Source organism: Ambystoma mexicanum, chromosome 10 (genome assembly GCF_040938575.1).
Source record: "Ambystoma mexicanum isolate Mex_15411 chromosome 10, UKY_AmexF1_1, whole genome shotgun sequence".
Lineage (NCBI taxonomy): Eukaryota > Metazoa > Chordata > Amphibia > Caudata > Ambystomatidae > Ambystoma > Ambystoma mexicanum.
Window position 1 is genome coordinate 931,660,615 of NC_090932.1, and position 27,701 is coordinate 931,688,315.

Below are 27,701 nucleotides of genomic sequence, written 5' to 3' on the forward strand. Positions count from 1 at the left end.
TGAAAAACAAATTCAATGGATAAGTTCGCATGTGATGCTAACATGTGTAGCCTACAATAAATAAATGGAATATTGGAACTACAAAGTTGACTACTTGCAATTATTAATTTTGCTTTTCATAGTTTTTATGAGAGTACTCACCGAAAACAAATTCAAAACAAGTGGTTGGCGCATTAGAGTAAAAGTATAACTCTTATCGATTCTTAAGTTCTAGCATACAAAAAGAAGACTGCAAGTGCAAGTTACATGCAAACAAAATGTGTATTTCAACAACAAAAATGTGTATTTCAACAACAGAAATGTGTATTTCAAGAATGATAACATACAATTAGTTGCAGAAAAGGCCCAAGACAGGGATACCACTTTAACAGCATACTTAAAGTTGCATGAAGCGAATCATGCTGCATGTGAATTGCATTACTCTGACATCCTCAATAATATGTATTTGAGTCCAAAACCCATAAGTAGAATCCAATACATTGAGGAGCAGATTCAACACTTGGCCGTATGTACTGTGTTCAACTTTAAACAGATTCTGAGAGATTCTGTTTGAGTTTACTACTCCTCCATGTAAAAATAGCAAAAGATCCTTTACAAAAAAATATTTTCTATTAACATACATTACATGCAAATACACCACATAATATATTTACACTGTGAAAATGTCTTCCTTTATGCACACAGGCGTTTCTACTAGCATGTTAATATAATAATGGCATATGTTGGTGCAGCCTCGATGGACATGTATGGACACAGACAGCATGAACATGTTTTCAAACTGGCATGTATTGTAAGGACATCATGAAAATGATTTGGAAAATGCGCTTGTGGACTGTTGATCATTTGCATATTTTGTGTTTTTTCATGTGTTACCCTACAACACTGATTGCAAACTGGTTTTTTATCAAATTTTCCACAAAAAGTATGTTGAAAATGCACGCTTCTAAGCCAATATTTTAAAAACATTCCTGGGGAAGACCCCCAGACCTACCTCAATGGGTTTGGACTGCCTCACTATGCTCGGTCGCCCCTGCATGTTCACGGGAAACATTTACACTTTCCAGTAAAAAAAAATAACAGCCCCCACTGCTATACACAATCATTGTCATGCTGTTTTATTCACTTGTGCAAATCCCATGCCCCCCTTCTACTCAAAGCATCACTTGCTTCCCTGAAATAAATACAGGATATCTGATGCTAAAGAATAATTTCTGTCCAATGACCAATGAGTGATATGCTCTGATGGATGCATTGTGTTCTTAATTTAATAACAGAGTTACATCAAAAATCGTATATTATGTATCTTAAACTAAATTCAGATCTAATGGACAGCCACATCCTAATTGCTCAGCTGTGGTCAATATCTGGCTACAGGGAACCCACATGCCTTCAACGTGCCTCAATGCTAATGACTTTCAGTGATTATATATGGACCACTAAGGCTAAGACCGACACACTATGAGTATTTTTTAGTTTACTAATGCAAAGTTAAAGATACATTATACTAAACGGTGGATTGTGAAGGGAATTACTCTGGGTTTTTTTTTTAACATTTTATGATCAGACAGTGATGAAAAAGCACAATTGGGTTTTTTCATCCCACCCTTAAGTGTTCTCGCCAGGAGGCAGCGTGCCTGAGTGTATTGGGTAAAAGTATCTGAGGTCCATCGTGCTGAGGGCAGGCAAAGTGTGGGAGAAAACACTCTGGACTCCTTTTTCCTCGCTCAGTCTTTGCTAACATTTGCAGAGAGGAATTTACAGGCACCTACGAAGAAGTTCAGCTCTGCATGTTCAGGATATATTCATAAGCCCCAGCCCATTTGAAACTTCCAACACTGTACTGCTAAATGGCTGCCACCATGTCAGCCAAAGGAAAGCAGGTACGTTTGTGATTGAAGAATATGTGGCATGGTAGCGAATTTCCACTTTGTTGTGACTTATTTCTTCCCTGAAATATAATTTTCCAAAACAATATTAAACATGGTTCATAATATCTGGAAAGAGGTCTACTGTGTTAATGCAGCACAATATGGCAGTCTCAGCTTTGGACTTTGCAGATGACAGCACTCGGCCTTATTGCTTAACATTAATCCTTGGAATGTTCACTTAACAGTCCCAATGCACCATCTATGGACTACACGCACTTGCAGAGCTGACTGATTGGTTTGTATTGTTCATAAGCTACATTCCAAGGCTACCAGCAGTGCAGGGGTACTTAAAGGCAAATCCCTGGGACAGCCCAGGCAGATTTATATATTAACTGGTATAAACTTGCATATACTATATTTTATCAGACGTGTATTAATAGTTTTGTAGATCACACACTTGAAAGAGAACCCGGGAGTCGAGCATGTGTTGCACTGCATCATTTTGTTTCTAAGACGAGCGCGTTGTCACTGAGCTATACTCTACCCGTGTTTAACTAGAGTGATCTTGAACAATAGATCTGATATATTTCCATTAAATGTATAAACACCTCAATCATGTAAATAACCAATTAAAATCTCAATAATTTTAACCACCGTCTGTACAATTCTCCATGAGTGAATGACACACATATTTCATAAGGCTTGCAATCCTGGGCTCTGAGGGCACAATGATACTGTCTTTCCATACTAGACAAACAGGCCACTCGTTTGAAATGAGGAATGCGATGACAAGAAAGGGGTGGACGGAACAGAAGAATAAAATCAGATGAGGGGGTGGAAGAATTGAAAGCTAGAAGGAAGAAAGGGGGCTGCAAGATGCGAGGAAGTAGAAGAGCTGAGAGAAGGAGATGAGATGTAGGAAGGATTCAGATGGGAGGAAGAAATAATGGATCTGAGATGAGAGGAAGGTGTTGAGAGCAAGAAAGGACATGAAATAAGGAAAGAAGTAAACGTTTGGCAGGAAGAAAAGGAATGAAGCAGGGAGGGAAGGAACGAAGGAACAAAGGATGGAAGGAATGGAAAGAGAGAGCGAGGGAGGGTGGGAGGAAAGGGGAGAGGGAGGGAAGGAATGAAGAAAAGGGGAGTGTGGGAGGGGGAAGAAGGATGGAAGGAAGGAATGAAGAAAAGGGGAGTGTGGGAGGGGGAAGAAGGATGGAAGGAAGGAAGGAAGGAAGAAAGAGAAAGGAAGGAAGGAAGGAAGGAAGGAAGGAAGGAAGGAAGGAAGGAAGGGAGGGAGGGAGGGAGGGAGGGAGGGAGGGAGGGAGGGAGGAAGGAAGGAAGGAAGGAAGGAAGGAAGGAAGGAAGGAAGGAAGGAAGGAAGGAAGGAAGGAAGGAAGGAAGGAAGGAAGGAAGGAAGGAAGGAAGGAAGGAAGGAAGGAAGGAAGGAAGGAAGGAAGGAAGGAAGGAAGGAAGGAAGGAAGGAAGGAAGGAAGGAAGGAAGGAAGGAAGGAAGGAAGGAAGGAAGGAAGGAAGGAAGGAAGGAAGGAAGGAAGGAAGGAAGGAAGGAAGGAAGGAAGGAAGGAAGGAAGGAAGGAAGGAAGGAAGGAAGGAAGGAAGGAAGGAAGGAAGGAAGGAAGGACACAAACTCACATTCAATACCAAACATGCACACCCTAGAGTAGGCCGAGATCTGGACTCTGCAGGTCCCCCAAAATGCCTCAACTACCCATTACAAACCAGCACTACTGTTGCAGGTCCATTAGCACCAAAAGGACAAGAACATATAATTGATGAGCCCATTGAATGAATGCGTTATTGTTACCCAAGTTAATTAAAGCTGTGGGCACCAGTTGTGTACACTGTCTTTACGATCACAAAATAATTGGCAAATGACCTTGACATGTCACCTGACTCTGCAATACAAGTGACACTTTGCGAGATCCGCTTAGAAGTGGGATCCGCAAACTTGGAAGGAAAGCCAGTGGCGAGTCCATCTGGGCCCGTTCAGTCTGCTCACCAGGCGCCAGCTTCATCAAAACACACAGAGCATTAAATTGAATTGTTCCGACGCCTGCCGCCGCCTCCTTAAGAACAGCTGCAGCTTAATGATAAGGTCCTCGTGGTGGGCAGCGGGGATTACATTGTCCTGAAATCAGACTTGGAATTGCCGAGGGGGTGAGGGACCGTCCACTTGGGCTTCAGCAGCGCTCCAATCGGATGCATGCATGGCGATGTGTGCGCAGCCGCAGTCTTATCCAGGGCTTTGCAGATGCGTCAAGAGTGAGGGATACATTAATTAAGCATTACACAGATTTGCACTGTGCAGTGTGCGTGTGCTTTGCTCAGACGAACTGCAAGCACTTTATTATCTAATATACTAGACATGCCTGCTTATTCAGTGCCTGCATTAGGGAGCCGGCCTCCCACATGCATCGACCTCCAGGCCTCTGCCCTACGCCACCGGTCTTGGTGGTAAACAGTCACTGTGTCCATAAAGGCGCTGTCATTTTTTTGTACCACAGCACACAAATATATATATATATATATATATATATGAAAGTGTGATTAACAGAATATGTTGCACCTTCTCACGCTTGTGCAGCTCTCAGCCATCATTGAGTCCTAATGCACCTAGAAGGATGTGATCCACAACTCTCAGACTCAGCTAAATCCTTAGGCTTCACCATTGACAGTAATCTGTCCTGCCATAAACACATAGCCAAGAAGGCCGAAATAGCCTGGCTCAGAAACTTTACCCTTTGAAAAATCAAACCCTTCATCCTGCAGCAGGACTTCTGGACCGTAGTGCAGGCCCTTGTGAACACACACATTGATGGGGGAAATGCTCTCCTGACAGGGCTCCCAGCTACTCACTTGGCTGACCCTAAATGTAGCCCACGACGTTGCAGCACGTCTTATTATGGGAGCACGGAAATTTGATGGAATTACCCCCATCCTACACAAACTAGATTGGCTTTCACTCCAAGGCAGGATACTGTTCAGACAGCATGTATCATCTACAAAGCAGTCACGAGTAGCACACCCGCGTACCTGGCGGCTAAGTTCCACATATATGGTGGCAACCGCTTCTCGCACAGCAAATCAACTAACCGTCATGAATCACAACTTGCCCGCAAAGAGAGGACCTGTAAACAATCCTTCTCTTGTCATGCACCCACACTCTCGAAATCGACCCCGGTGTTGCTCGGAATGCCCCCAAAATAATGAAATTCTGCAAATCTCTCAAAAGATAGCTCTTTCAACAACACCTGACCAAGGACTAATTCCAATGGATGCACACACCAATGCACATACATCACAGTACTGCACTACTGTTAAAAGATGCCTGCTACCCACACTCTGTATAGGGCTCCACTGATCTCGAGGTAGGTCCGCGCTTTAAACAATAACATCAAAATAAAATTAAAATAATGTGACTCATAGTCATTGTGAATCTGCTTGTAAAAACACATTAATTTATATTTGAAGGAATGCTTTGTGGAAATATACACTACCCTCTATACATAGTTATATGAACAGGGTGAAAAGGATACACCAACAGTCACCCTTTTTTAGATTTGTCCATTTTGAATTATTGTTATTCTTTGCTGGCCTACAAGCTCGGACTGGCCAATACGGCAATAGGGAAACGCCTGAAGTGCAGGCACCAACATGCACGTGTGGGCATGTTTTTTTGTTGTTGCTCAAAGCGGACACGTGTGAGTGAATTCATTATGCAGCTATTAGATTTTGTATTAGTCAAATATGCTTTGAAATGTAGTATTTGCAAGAAACTCCTCCTTGAGTACTACTAAAGCAATCTTTCACAAAAGCTATGAATTTCTATGTGTGACTATGAGCCACAATATTCTTGGTGACCGAGCCAATTTATGCCCCAGACCAACTGTCCTGGCATATGTACAAATCACTGCCTGCCGCGTGATTCACGAGTGCAAGATAATATTTTCAATGAATTTATGACTGCTGGTCCAGTTCACAGAAGGTTTAGATTTTGCAATGGATGCAGAGATTGGTCCCATATAGCATGATGTGCACTGGGTGTACTGACCAGCATGTGTGCATGGTTCGCTGTGAAAGACCGCAAAACGTTTGTTGGTGCTGGCGGAGGTAAAATCACATAAGAACCATTTGTCTCTACCTGAGGCCTTGCAGTCTCGACATCAATCTCTCAAAAAGGAAGCATTGGCGTAAGGCTTTTATTTGTATTGTGGTGGTTTTACAAAGCATCAACACACATATTCCAGCCCTTTACATTTGCAAAGCCAGACTTATTGGCTTAGTTAGTGCTTGTTTTTATGGTGGACAGGATGGATTGAGACCCACAAAAAGTCTTGTTTACAAGGCTCCCAACACATTATGGGCTAATTCTTTAACCACACAAACTGTGACAGCCATAAACATTAGTAAAACTAATAGTGATCCCAACAACATCAACACGCACAATCTATAATATAATATAACTGAGCTTTAGCTATGATGCACTTTTTCTGCAGCATGGAGCAGGTTATAGACACCCAGGACCTCTCTAATATATGTCTTCAAAAGCTCTGGCAGAGAGCTAAAGATCTCCTGAGAAAGATCAAAAATACACACGCCAATCACGGTCCTCATGTCGACGCACAGGTGCAGCCTCCCACCCTCCTTTTCCACAATGACCAGGGGGGATACCCATGGAGTCGGCCCGGTGGCTGGCTCGATGATGCCATCCGTGAGCAGTTGGTTGAGCTCTTTGGAGACTGCCGCTTGAAGATGGAAGCCAACGCACCTGGGATGTTGCAGGACAAGCCGTACTGATGGATCAATGTGTAACTTGATCGGTGGGCCCTTTAGTTTTCCTAAGCCTGTGGAGAGTTGGGGGAACCTCTCCATAATCTCGTGTTTGGTGATGAGTTCCTGAGGGTCACCAGCAGCAATGGCTCTAACAGTGTCCTCTCGTTTGTGGCTGATGGCAGCCAACACTATCACATCATCAGCACTGAAGTGAATGTTGATGAGCCCGAGGCACGAGGCTGTGTAGTAGCTGAGGAAACCTCGACCCTTGGTGGGGTTTCAGATGACATGGATGGTTGTGTCAGCCTGCCGCCCTTTAAGGAGGAGGCGGCGCTGGAAGTGGCCAATGGCGTGAAGGGACTTTGCTGCACCCCACTGGAAGATCCGGGAGTGGGTCCTCTCCAGTGGTGGTGTGTCTGGTATTCTCAGATATTCCTGCTACCCCGGGATGTTCACAGTGGCACCAGAGTCTACTAGAAATTGAAAAAGGCTGTTGCCCATCTTGACAGGGATTCTCTGGGCTTCCTTCACCTCCTCACTGTCTTGGATGAGGTTGAAATATTCATCCTGTGCCGTTTGGTCATAGTATGGGTCCCCGGGTGAGGCATGTACGTGTATTGATTTTCCTCTTCTAGGTATCCCTCAGGGGGTCTGTCATATTCATCCACCATGCGGGATGGTTGCTCCTGGTATCCGTAGTCTTGTGATTAGTCTGGGTATTGGTATTCATCAATGGCGCAAACATACTGCCGTTGGTTAGGGTGGTAGAACCTGTGTTGAAAGTATGGTGGTTTTGGTGGCCGGTATGGCATTCTGGTGGGCACCTGGGGTTTCGGGGTAGGAAACGGTTGCCCTTCCCTGCAGACAGATTGGAAATGTCCCTCTCTTCCACAGTTAGCACTCCTTTGCGACAGATTCAGACACAACCCAGAATGGGGGAATGCCATGCCGCAGCGGTAGCACTGTCTCTGTTGTCTGGGTCCTGGAAGGTTGGATTGTCTATAGAGTATGAACCCCCCCCCGCTCACCCGGTCACAGGGCTCCTGCTGAGGTGCAGCTATGAGTTCTGTGTTGTCATGGTTAGGTGCTGACGCCCCTATCATAGAGGCGGCTTGGGCATCAACCCTCTCAAAGATTCTCGCCAGTTCGCTGACTTCGAGGATTGTGAGGGGCTTTTTTAACAGTTGTTTCTTGAGTGTAGACGACAGGCAACCCTCATTGATCCGCAAGCGTATGGCTTCATCCAGGGAGAAGGCATCACACTGGCAGTGGGCTCCCTTGACTCTAAGATGGGTTATATACTCGTCTACCGTCTCTTGATGTTTTTGTGTGCACTGATTGAATAGGTGTCTCTCATAGTCCCTATTCAGTTCAATGAGTAGCCTGTCAAGGGTGGTAATCAGGGCAGCAAAATCAGGCTGGTCTGCTGCTGGGATGGTCTTGACAATGGTTTTCACCCCCCCCCCCAGTAGATAGAGGAAGACATCTTGCAGATGCGGTGAGTCCCGCTCACCAGACCCCCTCACAAAGTGGTAGAAATCCTCCATCCATTTGGTCCACCTTAGACCCCTATTGGCCTGTGGAGTCATAGAAAAGGGGAGGGAAATACGCAGCAGGATAGACTTTGTGCTGCATGCAGAGGGTGGTGAAGCAGGTTTGCCCATGGTGGCTGAAGCGTCCCCTTAACAGTGTGTCTCCTTGATGTCTGGGTGAAATACTTCTAGGGCAATGGGCTCATCAGTGGGTAAAGGATAGAGGGCTTCCCAGTGGCACTGCACGTGTGAGTCACTAGAAACTGCAGTGGAGGCATACAACACGGGCTCTGGGCTGTGGCAGGCACGTATGGCGTTGTGCCAGAAGACCTAGGAGGAGCCGTAGATGAGTGAATCTGCTCCTCGGGTATGGTGGTGCACTGACCTCTGGTAGCCTTTCTGTAGAGATGTGTGGGTGGGCCCTGCTTCTTTCCAGCAGCCTCTCTGCTGTGCTGCATGGGTAGGCATGAGCTGGCGGTCGCCGTCCCCGTTGAAGCTGGGTGGAGACGGTCACAGCAGTCCCTGCTTAGACTTCCTGTGGCCGCTCCCGTCGTTGCATGAGTAGGCCCCTGTTTCTTATTAGTAGCGGGCGGGTGGAGGCATGCATGGTCACAGTTGCAGGCGGGTGATGGCGGTTGCTGTGCTCTTCTGTGGCTACGGCCCTGGCCGCATGCATGCTGCTGTCAGTCGTGTTATGTGCAGTGTCTCTGGACGCGCGCTCTCTGGGACGGAGGTGAGCTGCCAGTGCCGGAGACAGACGCGTCCTCATCTGTGATCCGAATTAGGGCTGTCGCTGAAGGATGTGACATGGCAGGATCGCCAGTCACCGGTAATCAGAGAGCAACACCATGGAACACAAGGCGGTGACTCAGTGGGATCACCAGCCGCTCATATGAACCCAAGCGAGGTGGTATCACCTGCTGGAAAGGACTCCGACTCACGGGAGAGATCTTCATCACCAGTTGTTGCCCGGACTGGGTTTACCATACACATATAAAGGACGCGGAGTAAGAGGGATTAAGGAACAGCCTTCTTTATTCAACTACAAACTGGAACTAGCGTACTCACGCCAACACTCCTTACATCATGGAACACGCCCCCAACATAGGGGCTTCTCACTTAAAGGAACAGAGGACCTTTTTCACCCGATAGCTTCATAATACCACAAGACCAAATCCGAATTAGTGATGCAGAGCAGCGAGCAAGGTAGGAGCATCTTGCGGAACACCCCATGCGTATGCCATCCCGCTTAATTGACTTCCACTTGCACGCCCGTTTTGCACACCTAGAGCATGGTAGGCAATTAGAAACAAAGGTTGTCCAGTGCCCAGATTCCTGCACTGGCGGTGCCCTTTAAACTGCACATTACTAAAAAAAAAAATAGAGACATGGGCCCTGATTCATGTAATTATTTGCGTGTAAAACAAGGGAATTGCGGGCCATTCTGCCCGCTAATCCACATTCGTCAAGCAGGGATTTGGGGGCACAATGGCGCGCAAATCCCCATTTTACACGCACATAATTCCATGAATCTTGGCCATGGTGCTGATTGCACTGGGCCTGGATCATTGTGCAACATATACAGGCAATTGTGCCTGCTTGTTGGGCAATTTTGCTCAGCTGATGGGCAATTCTGTGCTGAGATTTGCACCGATTACAATATCATGGAACTGATTGGCCAGTGCATTACTGATGCCTGCTCTGACTACAGAGTGCAAGAACTAGAGTTTGCACATTTCCTGTGTCAGTGCAAAAATTGGTGCTAAATTTCCCACCCCGGTGCAAATTTGCTCGTCATTGGTGCAATGTATGTGACCCAGTCCTTGTTCCACAAAGTCAGTGGTTTGTGGCATCCAGTGCTTTAAGTGGGGTAAGAAACTGAGGGGGGGGCCCTCCTTTGGGGGCGAGGCCTAAGACATGATGGGCGTGGCCTTATTGGTGGGCGGGGCCTAAAGGCGACATGGTAAAATTGGTCTGGCCTACATTACTAAGTACATATTGTGTAACAGACTGCTTGCTACATGGCTTAAAGTATAACGAATCAAAGCTCAAGGTGATTATTTATTGGACCCTTAACTGGGCCGTTGACAAAAGGATAGGTGTGGAAGTACATTAGCAGGTGCATTCAAATGTGTAAACAATTACTTGACAATTTCCCAGAACCCCACATAATAATCTTCAATGGAGTCCTTCTTTGCATGAGCTTGCTGGCAGTGCGTTTCCTCAGCTGTTCGTCTCCCTTTTGCCAGCCAGCTTTTCACAAAGGACAATGGCTTAAATGCTTTTACTGGAGGGCCATTAAGTTTCAGCCATAAACATGAGGAAATAGTGGCCACATGGAGGGATGCTCGGCTTGGCGAAGCAGTTAAATTCATGGCGCTGAAGCCCCTTTCGCAATCTGCATTACTTGCGGGCAACGTTTCCATGCAAGCAACCAAAGCCCTAAATGCTTCAGGGCACCTTTTGCCACCAAAGTCCTTAAAATCCCTGAAGGCATGGATGGTGTCTCTGATTGGGAGCTGAAATTTCGTACACAGTCTTTGAATTTCATTTTCACCATAAAGTACAATGTTTTCATCATTCGGTAAATTCTTTGCATCCAAGACACTGAAACTGGCTACAAGTTCTTTATCCAAGTCTGGAGCACACCTTTTGGCAAGGTTAACTGAAAGGCTTTCATAAAATTGCCTTTCATTCAGAGACACAGAGTTTGCCCTTCCCTGGGAAATATGAACGTCCTTGAAGTGTCCACATTCAACTGCACTCTGAGCAGTAGAAGCAAACTCCCCCGGAGATTCTTTCATTGCACAGAATCTCCGGACTTGCCCCACCAAGAGTCTGTGTGCTTTCACAATTGTGATATCCCGGCTCTGAAGAGCCAGAGACAAGTCTTTCAGTTCTTGAAGGGCATCGCATATAAGCCCTAAATCTTTCACAAAAGAGTTGGAGGTAAGCTTCTTAAGCAGACCGTCATATTTGCTTCTGTCCCTTGTGGGTCTTGAGAGATCCTTAGCAGCTTCTCCGAAATGCTTGCACAAAGCAGGGAAGCAGTTCCAAACAGCTTGAACCGTCCTATAACTTGATGCAACCCATTGTGTGTCCAGCATCTTCCCTACCTGCTGTGCTGCGTCTGTGCACACTGATTTTTAGCATTATGTTAGGTGGTGCTTGCGCAGAGTCAAAGTTTGCCAATAAAATAGCTCAGCTGGTTGAGCGTTCATTGCTGCGACATGTAGTTTGCAGGTTCGGATCCCAGAAAAGCCAACTCAGCCTTCCGAGGTCGATAAGGAGTGGCAACTTCGGTTTGGCGAAAAATTGTGATAAATATGTTTTATGTACAGCGCTTTACCAAAAGTGCTATATAAATAACCATTTGACCATGAGATTAGGTTTAGAATTTAGCAGTGAGTCCTTGCCTCTGTGCACTGTTGCATCATAACATTGGCATACCATTAGGTAGTAATAGCTCCAGGAAATGAAGACTTCATTAAACATCAAAATACAATTCTGCTAATGAACTGCAAAACACACAATACAATTCATGCTTGCTAATTGGCTAGGTTGTATATATACACAATACAGATGAAATGGCCAGACCTTAAAGAAATAATGAAAGGTGTATTTTGTACACGCACTGAGTCACCCCTCCCTCACCCCCCACATTCACAATCTTTGCTTTGCCGCCGTTTCTTCATGCAGAAAGTTTGGAAAGGAGAAAATAAAAGAAAGCAAATGCGTGCGAGGCTCGCATGCATTTTCTTTCATTAACTTCCCTTTTTCCAAACTTTCTGCTGTTTGTTCCCTCGCATTGTACAATGCAAACTGCAATTTTGCTACCAATCTACAAGAAGGGCAATACCCAGAGATTATAGACGTTTGTCAATGCTTGATACAACAGGGAAAATATTTGCGTCCTCCTTGTTGGACTCCAAACATGCGTTTATGAAGCCCAGCTTTTGGATAAATTCCTACCAGGCTTCAGGGCTGGGTCGGCATCAACACATAACCTTAGGTTAATGGGCCAGTTCAATGAAAAGCAAGCAGAATAAATAACCCAAGGCTATATGCTCTTTTCATAGATTTCCAAGCAGCCTTTGATTTGATAAGCAGGCAAAAGCTCTCCCAAAATCTATGAACTATGGCTGCCCACTGGATATATTGCATTTTCTCAAGGTACTATACAGCAATACCACCATACCAGGTAATGTTCGAGGGTGGGGGAGAGATGACAAACCCTGTGCTGACAATTAGGGGGGGGGATCAGGCAGGGTTGCGTTTTGGCTCCCTTGCTCTGAAATAAGTGTCAGACAACAACTTTCTGGCTGTATTATTACTAGGCAGACCAAAGCGATGCAACTAACAGCCTTAATAGCCAACATCACAAAACGAATGGGGGGCAACTAGCTGAAGAGCATGATTCGCCTTTCTAAAAAGTCTTTGTTGCCCTGCCATCTTCTATGGGTTAGAGAGCATGTCTAAAGAGAATATGTCATGGCTACAAACGATTGAGGGACGTTTTTGGAAAACTCTATTAGTTTCTGCTGTTTGTTCCCTCGCATTGTACAATGCGAGGGAGCAAACCGCAGAACGTTTAGATCAAGGAAAATAAATCAAAGCAAACACGCGCGGACAGAAAAGTAAAGGAAACAATTCGAAAAAAGGAAAAATACAGAGCATGAAAGCACTTTCAGCTGGCCGAGGTGAACACACTGAAGTGCGAACCTCGACCAGTTGAAACTGCAGCAAGGAACAGCAAAGCCAGTGGCAGCAGTCACTTACTGTGATTTTTTAGTTTCTCCTTCTCCTTCGCGTCGGATGGTGCTGGTGGTCGTCGCCGTCGCAGAATCCAGTGTCAAAGCCAAGGTAAGAAATGAGAAATGCGAGCGACCATGGCGAACCCTTTTATTTGGGTTGCCCAGGCTGGGACTCTCTAACTTCCTCTGGTAACCCTTGCGAGGGGTTGCAGGAGGAAGTTAGTTAAGTGCTCTTCCGGCAGCACTGCAGCAGGCAGCTGTGACTGGCAGAAGTGTCAGCCAGTCACAGCGTCGCTCAAGCTGTGACTGGCTGGCAGGTCTGTCAGTCACAGGCTTGCCTGACTTGCCATGCCTGGCTTCTTGATGGGCGGCCGGCGGGCTCATCTCCCGTCGCGTCTGTGGCGGCAGATGCACCCGCCGTGGCTTGGTGGGATCGGGGGGCCCCGGCAGTGCCCCGGCTCAGTCTCACTTTTTGGAGACTGCCAGGGCCCGGCCCCGGCCCACTTTAAGCACTGGTGGCATCTCTCAGAAAGACGCTCACACAAACCCTACCACATTGCAGCAAATCAAACATCATCCTTACATGGGAAGATTCCAATCGACAAGATTATCAAAGCAATTAAACGGGACAATTGTTGCAGGTTCTTTTTTTTGCGTCTAAGTGAAAGAAACTGGAGCGTCACTCAGGAAAACCTAAGCAGGGAGATGACAGGAGCTTACCTGGGTGGTCTGGCTCCCACTGGCGCTGACATCAATGCCTGCCTCTGGGGGGCTGCTCCGTAAACCTGGTACATTGTCAGCGGACGGCGGGACTCCCTGGTTCTTATGGGACTGCTTCCAACACAAAGACAACCCCACCACCGATGTCATTGGTGATGTCACTTAAGAGGCTTCACTGGGGATATTTTAATGAGGGTTTTTGCGGCGCTGTTTTTGAACTGAGGTTCTTGGCACAGTTGGTTTGTCAGGAAAAAAAAAGTAACCTAGCAGATTTTTCTTTTTAAATGAAAAAATAGAGTTTAAATAACTTCCTAATAACCATATTTTCGGAAGAATAACTGCAGATTATAAACTGTGAGTGTATATGATGTTGTGTGTTTGTAATTGAAAAAAAATGTTATTTGCGTTTCTTGGCAAAGCTGTTTCTTTACTTGCGGCATATGGTTCTGAAATTAGATTTGCAGCTTAAACCAAAAAAGATGGCACTGTACAACTGAAACCCAGCCAAGCAAGCCAAAACAGAATGTCGCACAACAGACGACATGGAAACTTCCAGACGCACTAGAACCAAGGCAGGGATGCAATCAGTCAGGGTAGGGAGCGGGCGAGCAGCTGCCTTCCCAGGAAGGAGAGGGAGATGAGACCACTGCAATGCATGACCACATCACCTCTAGCTGCGACCAGAGCTGGCATTGCGCCGGATTCTTCCGGGTCCAGGATCCACCCAAAAAAATCTCTCCTGGAAAGCTACATATCCACCCTCCAACTGGTTTATGTTCAGGCTGCTTTCAAATCTGCAAACTCTTTAGGACCAGGGGCGAGACATGTACCCACAGGTCCATTTGACAGTCTGATCTGGATGCCTGTGAAATCGATGGTTAGGATTGTACTCTGCATGCACTATTTAAATACAGCTTTTTAGGTTCAAAAGGTGGGCACCTTCCATACTTTGACATCAACATTGTAGAAAACGCTCCTCTCCCGGGTCAATTTCCAGCTGTTCGGGATTCATCTTCTGAGAGGCAAATGTTTATTAGGGTGGAGGTGGGGGTGACAACAAACACACCCCCGCCCCTCCTCCCCCCGAACTCGCTCCCGCCGCCCCCTCTCCTCCCGCTGCTGGGATCCCACAGTAAATGATGTCCATTTCAAGCACTGAGTAAGATTGTGTCTCACTCGAATTTGGCGCTATCCCCCCCCCCCTCCCCACCCCCTGACCACAGTGTCATCATCGGTGCTTTTTACAAGAGTGGGTGACTGCAGAAAGGAGAGAACTGAGGGTGAGGTAGAGATGTCTGTTCACCACTCTTCCTCAGTAGAATTGCTGAAGAGGGAGAGGAAGGGAGCAGAAGTGACCCTGTGAAACCTATTGGCATCACAGGAAGTGATGTCATATGACGCTGCATTCTTTCAGACACACTCTCTTTCATCAACACACCCTCCCCTCTTGCTGGAGATGTCACCCACTGCCAGACGATACTGTTGCCGCGGGGTTAATAAAAAGGGGCTAATCATTGCCAGTCGCGCCAACACCATAGTTATTAGAGTATGTCTATATGTATCTAAGTTGCTTCTATGCGCTTGGTTTAATATAAGACTTTTTTTTTCCCCGCCATTCAGTTTTAGCTTTGCTCTGCGTCATTTTCCGAATGCATTACACAGCTCTGCCTGAACTTTTTAGCCCCTTCAGGTTGCTCGTAAATCCCACATGGTGCTTTTGCATTGTCACACGTATTCTATACTGCATCAGTGTCTCATCAAACGTAAAACAAAACAAAACAAAACATTCTCAGTCAACCTCACTCAAATTAATTCGATAAAAACAGCTCCTTTCCGCCATTATCCATTGAAACTGAATTCTGCGTGATTTCAGAGGCGGGGCACTTTCCTAGACGCTGCCCAGCCCTAATTCGCTTTGACTTGCAGCTGAAAGAACGCCGTCTTTGTACATGCCTGAGTAATCAATGCCATTACTTCGCTTTCCATTCACATTCCATCTACCTATCAGGGTGACATTGAGAGGTAGCTTTGGGTACCAATCCTTCTCTCCGCCGCCGCCCCTTGTTCTCTAGACCCCCCTCTCTCTCTCCTCTTATTTGTTTGTGATTCGCGCCATTGCTTGTGAGGTATTGCAAGTTTCCGCTACACAATTCCCACACATCTCAATATTTACCTGTCTTCCAATGTGCTAAATCTGGCGATCGCCTTGCAACCGCCATAACTAAGCAAACCACCTATGTTTTGATCACGTGCTTAGGTTCTTCTAGTTTCACTGGTTGCTTTTTTTGTCCTTATTATCACTCACTATTTTGCAGCACCTGGAGTGCAACGTTGGAACCCTGACAGCCACACAGGTACGCACATGGCTTTTTGGACTCTGAGCATCCAGCAGGGTACGTGGCACGTTCTCTTTAGCTAGCGGGTTGTGTTTTTTCCACCATTGATGGTAAGCATGCCTTGGTGAGGCATCCAATTCATAACGTAAATAATGACAGTAAACTGTCAGTAAGTGTTGTACCAAAGTAAAGTTGCCTTTGCCTTGCAATTCTCCTTCTTCACCTGAATGGCGGAGGGCTTTGGAAAGATCAACTCTTTCAAAAAAGTGGTCCTAAGGAATTCTTCCTTCAGTCCTGGATGATTCCAAAGTAAATTAAAGAAGCAGTGGGAGACCCCCTTTTTTATGGGCAAAGGTTCACCGTTTATTGGACAAGAGCAGGCCTCCTTTAAGGTCTCCAACCCCTGATCTTGTGACAGTTAGGCCTTGCCTGCTTGGCAGCATACTCACAATGCTTTCTGTTAAAGCATGGGTAGGAGACAGGAAGGAAAGAGGGGTGCTGTGAGAAACAGGTTGTTGGAACCCATCCCCATTTGTGCTGACCTCCCACTGGCCACACTAACCCCACCCCCTCATGAGACCCATAGCCTCAAAGGTCCTTTGGTATGCCACACCCTGGTGTGAGGCTGGTCCTTTTGTAAAGAGTGAGCCCTTTGCTTCCCTTTTCCCAGGACAGCTCCTGCCGAAGGGCTGTATTGCTAGAGAGGGGTGTTACTTGGTCTCACAAAGGATCAAAAGAGAAGCAACTGCCACAGGCTCCTGCCCTGCTGGTTGAAGTGGAGAGAACCAGTCTATGTAGAATACACACAGCTTGTCCATAGCTGGCCTGGCTCACAGTGTTTTTACTTGTATGATACAAATTCAGGTGTGGATTAAATATTTATTTGAAATACCTTCTGCCAGACTAACTTGGTTATGGCTTATGTTTAAAGTTGATAACTGCAGCTAGGGTGGTGATTTCTTATCATTTATAGTTTGCAAACCGAGGTCCATATTTGAACTGCATCCCCTGTGCTGAAGTGACTTGGCTGTATCTGAAGCTGTCCAGAGGGCACCAGTGACCTCTGCACCTGCTTTGTGCACTGGAGAGCAGGTGCTGCAGATCAGGATACTGATGCCACTGGGCACAGGTGCATACTATGTTTTTGGCATGGAGTTTGCTGAAAAGGGGTCTGGATAGGAGGAAATAAACAAAATCCAGGACTTCTAGACCCTTAAGAGTTGCCAATCCTTCACAGCAGTACATTTGTTTTCTTTAATATTGCAATGTGATTCACAGAAACACAAATTGATTTGCATAGTGCAGATTTTGTTTCTGAGTTAAGTGCCAAAACTGATTTCGAACCATGTGTTTAGGTACTAAAACCGTCTGTTCAGCGTTAAGATAGACCGCGACTCTACATTGGAAGAACACCATTAGTAAATTACACCCTTTTTGTATTGGACTATGCATAGAGCATGAACTTTTTCAAGATGTACTGACTGATGGTTAAATCATGAATTCTTATGGTTGGGAATTCCAGTTTTCTGGTTTATGACATCCAAGGTATCCCCTATACTCAGATACCCGACTATGAAAATGTGTTAACACGTAGCCTTCCCAAGATATTTCTGTGGGCCGAGCCGAGTATTATTGTATTGTGACTAAATTAAATGGAAGTGAACGTTTTTAGGCATTATGTTAATACAATGCCTCTGCAACAGTTTGCCATATTGTTAGTTCAGCGGTTATCAGAAGGCAGTGCATCACCGTTAGCCATATTGAAACAGCTGCTTTGTCTAGTAAAGAATAATGGCAAGAATCGACTTTTGCATCACCTCATTAGACACAGCTGCCACTATCTTTGCTTGTAATTAAAGGACACTGATGCAAGCTCTCAAGAAAGAAAACAGTGCTTCAAAAAGCTTGCAGTGACATGCAAAGGTGCAGGGCCACAACTAACCTGATGAGTCTAACCTACCTCTAAAACCACATAAGGCAATGGTGAATGTCAAAATATCACGAACTGGGTGAATACCAACCCCCTCCATCTAAATAAAACATTGATCTCCAAACTTTGTATGCTTTGTATACTGTTTTCTTTCTTGAGAGCTGGCAGATAAAACGAGGGCTGCCCACCCCATCACCATCTTGTCCTTACGCTCCACTCCTGGTATTGTCCTACTGTATAATGTAAACTGTTATGAAGTGGGATTTCTGCTTGTTCCCATGCGCAAATGTATTGTCGCTTTTTGATTGTATTCCTATTTTGTTCATACATGCAAGATGTCTGTTACTATGCCGTGAAACCCCAGCGTTTGGGCGTGTTATAAAAGCAATAAATGAAATAAATAAATAAATTAAATAAATGAATGTGAAATAAATGTTTGATAGGCACTACGAATCCTGGAATTGTATCCTTCCTTTCACAGAGCCTAGCACTGACTCGGCCACTTCATTGGGATCAAGCCAATATATAAAACCCTGTGCCAGCTACAATCAGTTACACAATAAACCACCAGCCACATCTCCAGTCTCAATTGATGACATGATATCGCCTCAGGATTCAGCATGTTGTACCTTTTGAGGAAGAAGCAACAGCTAGAGTTCTAAACTCTCTGCTTGGCCCAAAAAGACTTACAGGGCCCTGAACCAGGTTATTCACCAAACTGAGACAGCACTCTCAACTCAGTAGACTGTTAAACTTGATCACTGAAAACCAGCTGTTTAACCTCTCGCATAAGTGCAGTCATTAAAAAAAATGAATTTCTTCTTTACCAAGGCACTGCCCTTTGCTACTCTCTCCAGTTTCCCTAAAGCAGTCCCAGAGCCACGGGGAAGGGGTGCTGCTACCCCCTAGGAACCTTCCTCCACCCTGACGCACCCCGCCACCACCTGCTAGGCTGCTGCAGTGTGCTAATGTGCTTTGGAATGAGCTGCTGAGTGGGCCCTGCAGCCTGTACATTGCAAGGCAACCAAGAGTTTGCTGCCTGTGCTTCCAAAATGTCCTTGTATTTGCGTCCTGGTACTGCAGCATGATGGTGAGCCCTGCTGCCCCTTACCCCAGTACACTGAAGAGAACTTGAAGGTTGAAGCAACAGATCATGAGTGTGAGGGTAAGTAAAATGTGTTTGTATGTGTGTGTTTGAATTTTATTCAAAGTGTGTATACATTTATGTCTTTGTAAGAGTCTTAAAGAAAGTTTGTTTGAACTTGAGTGAGTCTGTGCATATGAGCCTGTATGTATGTTTCTGTGAGTGTGTGTGTGTGTGAGTGTGAGCATGACTGAGTGATTGTGTACGTGTAATTGGTGCATGTGCTTTGTATGGCAGGGGGCATACCAGTATTATGAACGCCGTCACAATTCTGGCATATTATGGGTGGGGTCAAAAAATCATCAAAGTGAATTTCCATGTTTTTTTGGGTTACATTGTGTGCACATTTCCATGAAGGTCATTTACACTGGCAATGCTGGCAGATATTGCGAGTGCAACATCAAAGTGATGTACAGTGGCAATTATGGTCGCAGCATCATGAACATGATTAACAATGCTAATGCTGGCATATATTGTGGTCAAGGCTTCTGAAAATAATTGACTATGTTAATGCTCCCTTAAATTATGTGCATGACATCATCAAAGTGATTTACAGAAAGAATACTGGAATATCTCGTGCGTATACTACCTTGACATTGATTTACAGTATTGTCTGCGGCATATATTGTGGGGGTGGTGGAGTACAGCTTTAGGGAGGTAATTTACCCCTGCGAAGATGACATATATTATGGGTGTAGAATCATGGAAGTCATTCACAGTGGCAATGAGGCATATAGTGTGACACAGCACCATGAAAGTGATTTACAGTAGCAATACTGGCATTTATTATGGGTGCAGCACAATGAATGTGATTTAGAAATGGAATGGCAGCATATATTGTGACCACAGCATCAGGAACATGAATTCCAATGGCGATGCTTGCATATATTGTGGACTCAGCTATCATAGAAATGTTGTAAATTGCTCCTGTGCGTTGTTGGTGGCCTGCCATCTATTGTTATTGTCACGTGTTACCTAAAATAACTTATTCAAATAGCTTGTATCCATTGTTCTCACACATTGTCCTCCAAAATGCACCATTTCATCCCTTTATGTTAAAAATATGTTCTGGGGAGGATTCCCCTCATGCCCCACTAGAATATGTTTCGCTCCCTAACTATGTCAGTCACTCAAACTAATTCTGGAAGATGTTTATGCCCCATCCACTGAAAATATTCACCACCTGCAACCATCCTTGTATCATTTAGAATGCTGGTGCCCCAGCAGAAGCTGCCCACCCACCAGACGTTGCCTCCCTTAGGTAAGAAGCAGATCAGCTGAAGTGGACACAGCTGATGAGTAGACTCTTGTTCTGATCCACCTGCTGGGATCTCATTTCTGAACTTCCATCCCAACTCTTCCCTCGTTTCTGACCTTTTCACCATACATTACCCACTTCCTCTCATGTTTCTTAGACAATCACACACTCTGGCCACCAGAAGGTTGAGGAGTTGTCAGTCAATTCCCAGTGACAGCTGGACTGGAAGCAGCACACTGGATATCCAGTGAATGGATGAGAGACACTGTCAAGATGGGCACTGAGTAGGTAGGAGCAGCTGCCATTGAGGGATAGGTGCAGCTTCTATGGCTGTAGGATGGTGCACTTCACCTGCGGCCCTTTGCACCGCCCCCCTGGGTATTGTACACACTTGCCTTCTGGGTTTGCCAGTCAGAGTCTTGCTCTGATGGGGTGGCTGCAGAACACCATCACAGACTACAGGGTCCAGTTTGTGGTATGCCCATCTTCCACAGACAACCTTTGGTAGAGAGCAGCCATGGAGAAATGGGTCCATGGCCACCCATGTCGGGACAGCCACTTTGCAGGTGCCACACTGGCACCTTGCACCAAGGACCTTCTCACATCAATCTTATCTAGGTATTGGCCAGCAATGAGCAGTCTGATATCTCTGGAAACCCCTCAGCTCTTTCAATAACTCCGAGGTTGAACTTCAACTGGCCTAGGTCCACTCCTTGTTCTCTCTTCCTCCCTTGCTCCTCCATGCAGGACTTTTCTTCGACGGGACTTTGCTACTGTTCTCGTTATGTTATCGGTTGTGTGGACACAGAGTATAAAAAGCTACCTCCAAACTGTTCTGGACGTCATGGCCACCTAGCTACTGCCTTTTCATTTTGAGTCTTTAAACCATGGTTTTCTACATTTTACCAGTTTTTTTTAGTTACTTGGCACCTTGATTGTACTACTTTTTACTATGGTTGTCTTGGCGGGTCTTGAGCGAAGAGGCCGTTATAAAACGAACACGACCTGCGCAAAAGTCAACCCAACGCCATCAGATGTACAAGTCACAAAGATCTATAATGAATAAATAAATAAGTAAACACATAAATAAACACATGCTTTGATTAAGTGGAAACAAGGAACGTGAAGCGTGTGCCAGAGTGTCATGGAACAACTAATCGATAGCAGCGGTGTTATGACATAAAAACGTGCCGTTTCTTATCACACTACGAGAGTCATGCCGAAAAGAGAAGATTGTGCGTAATTTCCATTATCTGAAGCAATGTAACCTGGTGTCCATGAGACCCACTCATGAAACAGTTAAACCAATCACTCAAAATGCATATTTCAATAACAAGTATGGATAGATCCAGTGCAAGTGCTTCTGCTTAAAGGAAGACTGTAGACTCTTACTCAGGAGGATAGCTCAGCGGCAACATGCTCGCCTTGGAAGCAAGAAGACAAGGAGCAACACAGGTTCGATCCCCGGTCCGTGTTTATAAACCTCTGGGTATTAAGAGTGTTAGAAATATCCTAACATATCATAGTGTTGTACACTCTTTGGTTCCATGCTACCATTGATTTATCTCACTTTTCCCAGTCCAGTCAAACCCTTCTACCTGTGATGCCTCCAACCAATCCACTGAAAGGTAGTTTCATGGATTCTCTGTCCCTCAGGTGGGACAAACTCTGTTAATGCACAACCGAGTCTTCTCTCACCAATATCAAGTCTCTTTCCTCTGCTATTTCACCCACCTCTCTGATTCACAGCTTGTGGGAACTGATTATCAAACAGAATGGACTGGGAGCTACCGGTTCACGCACCGTTTAGACTTTAAAGGAACATTAAAACAGATCAGCTTCGTTCCACAAGGCACCTGCTCGGGAACTGGAAGCCAAATGCTATCGTGCCCAAGATGTAAAGCAAGTGGCTACTCAGAGGATCATCTCGCTAATGCAAGCAACCACCATTGCATGCAATGAAAGGCTGCTCTCAAGGGTCCAGTCCTTCATGGCCAATAAACAGGCTAGGGTAGAGAAGGCACTCAGACCTGCAGTGGCTGAAGAATTGCAGAGTTCATTACACATCTAGATGCTAAAGGTGTCATCAGCTCAACTGACTGTGGCCTTAGGAAAAATGATATGAGAATGATGGGCTGTTCTTTTTATCAAGCAAACTTTGCAAGAGGGGCTGATAATATATTAGCACCCGGTGCAGGGGAGCTAGCATATCGGCTACCTCAAACACTAAGTCACATCCACTGGTGAAGGCTTGTATTCAGAGGGGGATCAACGTTGCTCCCATTCGTGCCAGGCTCTGCCATCTCTTCCCCTCTCCAGCATCCTTCTTCCAGCTTCTGCCCGCTTGTCCTCAGTCTCTCCTACACTGGCACCCTGTCTTACTTCAGACACTGTTCCACGACAGGTAGGCCATGCAAACACTATGCTTACCTGACGGCTGTTACATCTTTGCTGTATAATAAGAATGCATTTATATTTTAACCTTTATTTACCATTACAAAAGGAGAACCCTATGGAAAGGGAACCCATCCTTCAAGTCCTATAAGAGGCAGTCTGAAGTGTTAAGTCATGTCCCCTGCGGGTGGTAATAACAGGCGACCACAGATTTGTTTCTGCCTTAATGGACATCAGAAGTGGGTTGAGGTTTTGATCCTCCCCCACAGTGTTGATGGATCTGTGTACGTGGAGGGATTTATTGCAGAAGGTGTGGTCTTAAAACCAATGCCATTAGTGGTAGTTATTGCCAGTTATATAGTCTCGGGAGGATAGCTAATGGGCAACGTGCTCTCACGGAGTACCACAGGTTCGATCCCCGGGTCCGTGCTTAGAAACCTTTGGATATTAAGCGCGTTATAAATAACATATTATATCACATCATATTGAAAAAATAGTATCCATCACAGAAGGGAGTATGGTGAAACGGAATCCGTCAAGTTACCACTGGCGATAAAATGACCACTGTCCATGAGTGCATTGTCACGGCCAGTAATTGCAGTTGAAGTGGGTATTCCCACTTGGGAAAAGTAAACCCCCTGAAAATAGTGGCAATTACCACTGAACAAAAGGTGAGCACTAGGAAAGGCATAACATGAGCGAAAACTATGACCAGTCGCCTCCACCTGGTGCACAGGTCAGTTGTGGCCACCGAACACTCAGGAGATGGTGGAAGTGTGGATCCTATTGGGATAGAGGGACTCTGCAGCAGCCAATCACATGGGCGATGGTTGGCAGCATGTATTCCTGTTGGCAGTACGCCATAGCCACCAGTGGAAATGTCTTTAACTGCTGGCATTGACCCGAATATCAGGAAATGATGCAAATCTCCAGGGTAATATTTACCTTCCCACCCAGCAGTGCTATTTATTGTCTCCAGCATGGACTCATCATTATAATATAGCCCACATTATTGGAGCAGGATCCTCAGTGGGGTGATTACTCATTGCCCTGCTATGTCTTTCCCCATAATAAGGCTTCACAAATTATTCAGAAATGTGTGTCCATGTTATCATACCCAAAGTATTGCATTCATCAATCACCAATTCTGCAAAACCACAGTGATGACTTTTGGGGGTCAGTGGAAGGCAATCGCAAGAGGTTTGGAAAAGAGGTACGTGTGGCCTATTCTGCTAAGTCGGCATCTGAGATCTCGCAGCCCCTTGATAGTAACAAGCAGAACCCCCAGCTTAAAGGAATATCAGCCGGGATATCCCCACTCAGCGCTGCAAGTCCTTGGGTACAGTATTGACACATCATCTGCTGCTAGTGTGAGCTCAAGGACTTCTCCAATACCACCGTATGGGGCAGGTGCAGCGGGGACTATGTGTGCGGGGGTGGGGGGGGTTCTATACAAAGTAGCAGAGTTGAGGAACCCACTGCAAATTAAAAACTTTATTGAAGACAAAAAGGGGTGACTAAGCTATATTTTGGCATGTTTTGAAAACAACACTTTTAACCTGGAAAGTAGTCAAGTTAAAAAGAAATTAAGTTGCCAGAAGGCATTAGGCATATGTAGTTTTAGTTTAAACATCCTCTTCATACATAAGGTGATTTCAGGAGACTACCTCTTTGCTAACTTTTCATAATTGCACTTTAGGAACTTTTGCTAATCGCAGTAAAGTGATTCCATTTTATTTTCACACTTGCACAAAGTTCACCTGAAGTGTTTCAGCCCAAGACCCTTTCATTGCAATTATAATTCTCGAACACAGTAAAAACAGTGCTGAGGTTCGACCATCTGAATTATGCTAACACATCTATGGCTGACCAAGTAATGATGCTATTCTTTCTGAAATAAAACCCCCACCAGTTGTGTCACGTTGTAAGCTCAAAGAACAGTGCTTTCTTATCTGAGCATGATCCACTGGGGGTTACACAGATATATCTCAACACTTTCTCAGACAAATTATTCGACAATGTAATGGATCACGTTACCTTAGCAACGGCGGAGTGGCTAAATCCAATGGGCAAATTTCAGATGCCTCTGACCTGAAGAAATTGCCCCTTCCAGGTTCACGCTTCTTTAATTCCCACCATTGGGCAAATGGAGTACTTGCAAAGTCAGCTGTATTTCCAGCATTATCTCCCTCTGGGGGCGGCTCCGTACCTTGTATTCGGTTAAGCGGTGTCGATATTCCATTGACTTGTCCGTAGGAACGTAGACGACTGTGCGGGACTCAGTGTCCCTTAATTAGCAGGCGCAGAAAGTGATTGATAGCCATGTGGCCAATGAGAAAATGCAAATGCGGATACTCTCCTCAATCTCTTATTTCACAAAGCCCTCATTTCCATATTTCTGAAAGTGCCGCGCTCTCCTCAGATCATTGTTCACATATCCTTGACTGGCGGAATTGCACATATGCTCCATAGTGATTGCTGCCACTCCAATTAGCTGGGCTAAACTTCAGCCTTCTCTGCACTGGTAACTTTTAAGTGCATTCCGAGATGAATGCTGCGGCGGACCCTTGATCTATTTCTTCGGAAGCACCAAGGCGTACGCATTTTTGGCCGGCGTCTCCATACGACACCGCGGATCCTAAAGCCGCGTTCTTGATCCCGCAGACCAAAGGTGTTCTGATCTTGTGGAAGTGGGGCGGTTGACCCATTTAGCCCTCACTCTGGAACGCACCGTTGGGGAGAGCAACGACAGGGGTTCCTAGGGCATAACCTTCACTTCCGAAAGACCAGCGCTGCAGCAAAGCATGCGGACCAATGCCTACCCAGGGCTGGCTCAATATCACACCATTTCGTTGGATCCACGGTGAAAATTCTTCGATTGCCTGCAACCTGCTCAAGACAGACTCCCTTATCCGAGACAGCGTTTGCTTGACAGGATTTACATCCCTAGAAGAGCAGTTGACCCCCTCCTCTGCATTTTGTGTCCAGCTGAGCAGGATCCACCTTCGACACAAGCGCAGTCGTCTAATTTGCTTGGCTGGAGACGGATGAGAGCAGCCGTAGCTGTCGGAAGCATTGATTCGTGGAGCTCGGTTTGCCTGGACGCAATCCCGCTTCCTTTTAGAAACGCACACGCCTGTGAATTAAGAAGAAGACAGAGCGTCTGGCTCGCGCACCAGCCAGTCTCTGATTCATCTCCTTGGAAACGGGCTGCTCCCCACCGATGACTCGGCTTCCTCGAACCTTTCCCGGTGTGGGAGATGGAGGAGATAGCAGAGCCCCGGCTCAGCACCACATCACTTTCAAAGCAGGGCGCTGGGCACCCAGAGGAGCGCTACAGCCTCCTCCCTGCACCGTGCACGAACGGGCTGTGCACGACCTCTGCAATGTGTTCCCCATCGATAGGATGCTCTGACATCAGACCTCCCATAGGCTGCTTCTAAGGTGTAACAGGGCGGCGATAGGTTGCCTCGTACACGTAGCAATTACAGTTGCATTGAACTTTTTCTTACATTGAATGTGCAAGGAACGCCAGTGTTTTCGATTTATAAATAAAGCGGTTGTTTGCACATGTCAGTCCCTGCAGCACGCATACGCACGAGTCCCAACGGTGAGCATGCTCCAGTAAACTACCATTGCAGACAAAAGCACTGCCCTGAATATGGTATGTTACATTATGTTACGTTAAAGGTTCACTGTTGCCACCTGCGTGGTGTCTTCCAGAACTATTGCAATGGTGCAGGTGCAAGTAGCATTTTTGCACCTGGGCAACGCGTGTTCTAGTCCTTTGCTGTGGCGCAGCAATTAATTGGATGAATATGCTTCTTGAACAAGGCCAATTCGCACCATAGGCTAACTGCACTTACACGGGTGCACATTTCTATAACACTGCTTTTGTCTTTTTCTAATTTTTTTAATTGTAATTGTAATGGCTGATGTTTGCTACACTGAATGCGCCTGCCTATTGCAAATTCCAGCGCATTGGTGCAGGGTTTCTGTAAAACTGATTGAGTTTCTTTTCTAGTTTTTCATTTGTGTTCTCCCCCATCCCTCTCCCCCCGCTCCCCACCCCTTTGGAAGGCTGTACCCACTGTTTAAAATGTGGCATACTCTGGATGTGCCTACTATAGTGCTAGTTGAACCGTTTCACCAGAGCACACTTTCTGTAATGGCGTGTTTGTTCACAGTGCCCACTGCTTCATAGTCTGAATGCGCCTGCCCTAGTGTTAGTTGAACTCTTTCCCCAGTGCACACTTTCTGTAATGGCGTGTTTGTTCACAGCTCCCACTGTTTCATAGTCTGAATGCGCCTGCCCTAGTGTTAGTTGAACTCTTTCAACAGTGCACACTTTCTGTAATGGCGTGTTTGTTCACAGCTCCCACTGTTTCATAGTCTGAATGCGCCTGCCCTAGTGTTAGTTGAACTCTTTCAACAGTGCACACTTTCTGTAATGGCGTGTTTTTTCACAGCGCCCACTGTTTCATAGTCTGAATGCGCCTGCCCTAGTGTTAGTTGAACTCTTGCCCTAGTGCTAGTTGAACTCTTTCACCAGTGCACACTTTCTGCAATGCCGTGTTTGTTCACGGCGCCCAATGTTTCATAGCCTGAATGTGCCTGCCGTACTGCTAGTTGAACTCTTTCAACAGTGCACACTTTCTGTAATGGCGTGTTTGTTCACAGCGCCCACTGTTTCATAGTCTGAACAAGCCTGCCCTAGTGTTAGTTGAACTCTTGCCATAGAGCTAGTTGAACTCTCTCACCAGTGCACACTTTCTGTAATGCCGTGTTTGTTCACAGTGCCCACTGTTTCATAGCCTGAATGTGCCTGCCGTAGTGCTAGTTGAACTCTTTCACCAGTGCACACTTTCTGTAATGGCGTGTTTGTTCACAGCGCCCACTGTTTCATAGTCTGAATGCGCCTGCCCTAGTGTTAGTTGAACTCTTGCCCTAGTGCTAGTTGAACTCTTTCCACAG

The 27,701-nt window shown here is 45.8% G+C and overlaps 1 protein-coding gene across 1 annotated transcript in view; it reads right to left on the reverse strand.

Annotated features, from left to right (window-relative positions):
• KCNMB2 (potassium calcium-activated channel subfamily M regulatory beta subunit 2) overlaps positions 1-26,099 on the reverse strand; it is a 775,451-nt gene extending 749,352 nt beyond the window's left edge. The window contains exon 1 of the mRNA XM_069618700.1: positions 24,765-26,099. The gene's annotated coding sequence lies outside the window, so the exon portion shown is untranslated. The remainder of the gene's footprint in view (positions 1-24,764) is intronic.
• Positions 26,100-27,701: the final 1,602 nt, after the last annotated feature.